A 6,000-nucleotide genomic window follows, 5' to 3' on the forward strand; every position below is an offset into this window, starting at 1 on the left:
AGGAAACCCAACACAATTGGAAAAGCAGAAAACAGATAGCAAACCCCCATGAAAATATACTCACACAACACCAGAGGACTTAACAGCCCCCCAAAACGAAACCTATTATACCATGACCTGAGACAAAACAAGCCAGACGTAGTTTGCCTGCAGGAAACTCACTTTAAAACTAATGCACACTCCCCCCTCTTTGCAAGGGACTTCCCACACCAGTACCACGCCACACACTCAAACAAGTCCAAAGGGACATCCATACTTATTAGCAAAGACGTGGCCTTTGAACTCCACAGAGTGGAAATAGATGAGGAGGGAAGATACATCAGCGTAGTGGGCACCTTCAACGAGGTTACATATACAATTACGAGCATCTATACCCCAAACACAGAACAAAGGAACTTTATACACAAAGTACTAAACAAGTTAGCACCGATACAGAAGGGGATTAGTGTGATATGTGGTGACCTCAACCAAGTCATAGACCCTACGATAGATACCACAGTGCCACCAACCGCACCCAGAATGAAAACACTTAAACGGCAAGGCAAGGCAATCCAGAAACTGCTCCATTCTTTCCACTATTATGACACATGGAGAGCGACACACATAGGGGAGAGGGGCTATACATTCTTCTCCACGGTGCATAACACCTACTCAAGGATCGATGGAATTCTAATGTCAGGGCAACACTTAGACCAAATACGGGAATGTGACATTAAACAGATTACCTGGTCGGACCATGCACCGATGCTAGTGACCCTAACTGACCTGTACGACTCCTCACATAGGAGCCCCTGGAGACTTAATGGATCCCTCCTAGCTGACCCAAACTTCCATGCGAAACTGGAACAAGAACTGCAGCTTTATTTTAGGGACAACACAATAGAGGACACCTCACATAACACAATCTGGCAGGCCCACAAATCGGTGATCCGAGGCCAACTGATACAAAGGGCTGCCTACCTCAAGAGAAAGGCAGAAACACAAAAGCGTCAATGGCAGAAAGAGCTAACAGACCTCACAATATTGAACCAAAAAAGTCCATCACGGGAATTAAAAGACTGCATTGTCCAGGTTACGCGCGACATCCACAAACAAGCATTAGACAGAACAGGCCACATCCTACACAAACTCAAAGCGACCCAATACACACAGGGTAACAAGGCTAGCAAACAAGTTGCCCAACGGCTCAAAACACTACAGACCAGACAAAAAATAGCGTACCTCCAGTCAGATAGTGGGCACAAGATCACGGCACCTAAAGACATCAGCAACGCCTTCGCCAGGTACTATACCTCCCTATACAATCTGGCTGAGGACAAGCAAACCCCTCAACCGCAGCCTCTAGCCATTAACGATTACCTGAGTAAGATCCCACTACCCACACTCACTCCACAACAAAATCAGGCCCTCTCCTCTCCCATCACCGAAAAAGAGGTGACGGAGGCGATCCAGAGCTTGCCGTCAGGCAAGGCCCCTGGCCCAGATGGATTCGCCAACTGCTATTACAAGGCATTCAACACCACCCTAACGCCACACCTAACTAAAGCATTCAACGAAGCCACTGAAATCGGACAACTACCACAAGAAACACTGCTGGCACACATTATAACCATCCCGAAACCGGGAAAACCACCCACCTGCCCCCAAAATTTCCGCCCCATTTCCCTGTTAAATACTGATGCTAAGCTGTATGCCAAGATATACGCCCAACGCCTTAGCGACATACTCCCACACATCATCCACAATGACCAAGTGGGATTTGTAAAGGGCAGGCAAGGAGGGGACAACACCAGGAAAGCATTAGACATCATATACAGCGCCAAGCGCATGAAAGTGGGAACAGTGGTGGTGACTCTAGATGCCGAAAAGGCCTTCGACCGCCTGAGCTGGGGGTTTCTGAAGGCGGTCCTAACAAAATTTGGGATGCCGGAGACTTTCCTGTCGGCGGTCGGGGCCTTATACACCAAACCCACGGCTAGAGTAGTAAACGCAGGATTCGTATCGGACCCACTCCCAATATCTAACGGCTCGAGGCAGGGGTGCCCGCTGTCCCCACTCCTGTATGTACTGGCCTTGGAGCCACTGGCAGAGACGATAAGACAACATAACTCCATACACGGGGTAAAGGTGGGAGACAGGGAGTACAAAGCAAACTTATTTGCTGACGATATAATGCTCACTCTAACCCAACCACAGATATCCCTCCCCAACCTGGTGGAGACTATCCTGGAGTATGGACGACATTCATACTACAAACTGAACATCGCTAAGACACAAGCGATAGGGATAGGTATACAGACAGACACACTGGACAGACTAAGGACGGCGTTCAAATTTGACTGGCGGACAGACCACATCACTTTCCTGGGCATAGACATTCCAACAAACCTGCACGAACTCTTGGAAAAAAACTACATGAAGCTCCAAAAAAAGCTAGCAAAAACGCTAGATAGCTGGGAAGGAAAATTCCTTTCCTGGGTGGGCAGAATGGCGGCAATAAAGATGATGTTGCTACCAAAATTGCAATATTTATTCAGAACACTTCCCATACAACTACCAAAGAAGTACCTAATGGCTATACAAGGTCTCTTTACACGTTTTATATGGGCAAAGAAAAAACCCAGAGTGGCATCCTCAACACTACAGCGATCGATCAGGGAGGGGGGGCTGGGATTGCCCAACGTCCACACATACTATAGAGCAGCACAACTAACAGCGATTAAAGTGTACACAGCACAAGGGGAAGCCCCGCAATGGACAAAGCTAGAGGCACATTGGTTGGGAGGTCAGGATCTGCACAACCTCTTCTGGCTCCCGCACAACCACCGCCCGATACATATCGAACCCCTACCAACCACCTCACTGACCTTAAAAATTTGGGATGAGCTCAACCTTAGTGAGACAAATGAGGGAGAAATGTCACCACAAGCTCCAATTTCGGCGCTGGCGATGGGAATCCAGACATTTGACCACAAGCCTTGGCAGGAAGGGGGGTGCACCACAATCCAGCACCTACACACAAACGGGACCATAAAACCTTTCCCTGAGATTCAGAAGTTATATAACCTACCCAACAAGGCTATCTTCCCATACCTACAAGTAAAATCATTCCTGGGGGGGGTCAAGATACGTGAACCGACACAACATCCACGCAGAATAGCGTACACCTGCCTGTCGCCCAAACCAGTCAAGCAGATTCTCTCGCTAATATATGACAGGTTACAACAGGAGCAGACAGAGGACACTCTACAATTCCAAGACGCATGGCACAAGGACTTAGGTTACACCATACCGAAACAGATCTGGGAAAGGGCATTCATGGCCCACAAGGGCAATACTCAATGCACCACACATCTAGAGACAATTAGGAAACTCCAGTATAGGTGGTACATGGTCCCCGAAAAGCTAGCAAGGATATACCCCAACACCCCAAACGTCTGCTGGAGGTGCGGGACACAGGGGGGAACAATGACGCACATTTGGTGGTCATGTACCAGGTTAAAAGCATTCTGGGAGGAGGTGGAAGACATAGCAGAACAATTGCTAGGTAGGCGGTGGCCACTAACCCTTGAGCAATGTGTGTTATTTATGATACCAAGAACCTTAGACAAGGTGGAGAGTAAATTAACCTTCCAACTGCTGGTAGCAGCGGTGACACTTATAGCCAGGACATGGAAATCTACAGCAACACCAACGAGAGAGGCCCTCATCAAGCAAATCACACTTAACTGGGACTATGAATTAATGGCTTCCAAATATTTAACGCCACAAAGACACACCGCAATAGCGGGAGAGAGGTGGAGGGGTTATAAAGAACAGGAGGACAAGGTCCGCAATACGTAATCTGACAACCCCACAGACAACCTAGAAAAGCAACCTTAGAGAACAAGTAGAATTAAACCCAACACAGGTTTGGGGTGGCGAAATCAGTATAACTTAGCCACACTCTAGATACCCCCCCACAAGCCATGAGAGATGGGCTTGCGAAACTCGGGAGATCAAAAGTAGACTGGCCAAAAAGAGAGGGGGCAAGAGGCAGGAAATAGGCAATGGATTCCCACATCACAAGCTATCTTAAAATAAAGCGGAGAGTGAGAGGTTGAGGTTAGGAAACTTGCATTACTATGTGTACTGATAAGTGTAAAATCCCTATGATGTAATCAAATGTTCCTGCACATTATCCCCCTTTTTTTTCTGTACCCTGGCGAGCAGGCGCCGCGAACTAACTATGACAAACAAGAAAATAAAAACATATGTCAAATTGAAGAAGGCATTGATGAGCGCCCCAGCATTAGGTCTACCTGATCATACACGTTCATTCTACTTATATGTACATGAGCAAAGAAGAATGGCTGTGGGAGTGTTGACACAGTACTTGGGGTCATGGCAACAACCTGTTGCATATATGTCCATACAACTAGATGCAGTGGCCAGTGGTCTTCCACCTTGTCTAAGAGCTGTAGCTGCCGCCGCCCTGCTGTTAGCTGAAGCTGATAAGCTCACTCTGGGTCAGGAACTCTACGTGCGAGTCCCGCATGCAGTACAGACGTTGCTAGATTATAAAGGCAATCATTGGTTCAGCAATAGTCGCATGACTACGTATCAAGCTATGTTATGTGAGAACCAGAGAGTGCATCTTGAGACTGTTAACACCTTGAATCCAGCTACCCTTTTGCCACAACCTACTGAAAGTCAACATGATTGTCTGGAGGTGATGGATGAAGTGTTCTCAAGCAGACCGGACCTTCGTGATTTTCCCATCCAGAACCCCGATGTCCAGTACTATACGGACGGAAGTAGTTATGTGAAAGAAGGGATTCGCTATGCAGGATATGCAGTGACAACCATAGACAAGGTGATAGAAGCTCGGCCACTGTCAAAAGGAACATCGGCACAGAAGGCAGAACTAATTGCACTCACACGAGCGTTACAATTGGCTGAAGGATTAAGGGTGAACATCTATATGGACTCAAAGTATGCATTTTTAACCACTCATGCCCATGGGGCCTTGTATAAAGAAAGAGGACTATTGAACTCAGAGGGTAAAGAAATCAAGTACGCAGCTGAAATATTACAACTCTTGGAAGCTGTGTGGGAACCGAAAGAAGTTGGTATCATACATTGTCGAGCGCATCTGAAAGGTGATGGTGATGTGGTCAAAGGAAATCGGATGGCAGATAATGCAGCCAAGCGTGCCGCTGAATCGGGACAACAGGAATATGTGGAGTGTCTAGCTGCTCTCATACCGACCCCTCTGTCTCAATGGACTCCAATCTATACAGCTCAAGAAGAAGAGTGGTTAAAGACTGAAGCTGGAAAATACTTGGAGAATAAGTGGTATCAGTTAGAAGATGGGAGGATAGTTATCCCAGCATCACTAGCCGTAGAAATTGTCCAGAATTATCACAATGGGACACATTCCGGGAGAGATAGTATGGAAGAATCTCTTAGGAAGCATTTCTACATACCAAGATTGTCCAATTTGACTCAAGACATTGTACGAAGATGTGTGTTGTGTGCCAAGAACAACGCAAGGCAAGGTCCAGTGAAACCAGTGGGAGTCCAGTATATGGGAGGACTCCCTATGTCCGATCTTCAAATAGACTATACGGTAATGCCTAAATCCGGTGGATATCGTTACCTACTAGTAGTTGTGTGTACCTACTCAGGATGGGTAGAAGCATGTCCTACTCGTACAGAGAAAGCAGGAGAAGTTGTGCGATTTCTGTTGCGGGAAATAATACCCCGATATGGACTACCGTGTTCTATAGGATCGGATAATGGTCCAGCCTTTGTTCACCAGTGCCTAAAACAACTGACTCATATGTTCGGTATTAAGTGGAAACTTCATAAGGCATATAGGCCTCAGAGTTCTGGGAAAGTGGAAAGAATGAACAGAACTATTAAGAACCAATTGGCAAATATGTGTCAAGAAACTCAACTTAAATGGAATGTTCTTTTGCCAATAGCTCTGTTGCGCATTCGTAGTACACCTACCAG

This window comes from Pelobates fuscus, chromosome 3 (assembly GCF_036172605.1).
Source record: "Pelobates fuscus isolate aPelFus1 chromosome 3, aPelFus1.pri, whole genome shotgun sequence".
NCBI lineage: Eukaryota > Metazoa > Chordata > Amphibia > Anura > Pelobatidae > Pelobates > Pelobates fuscus.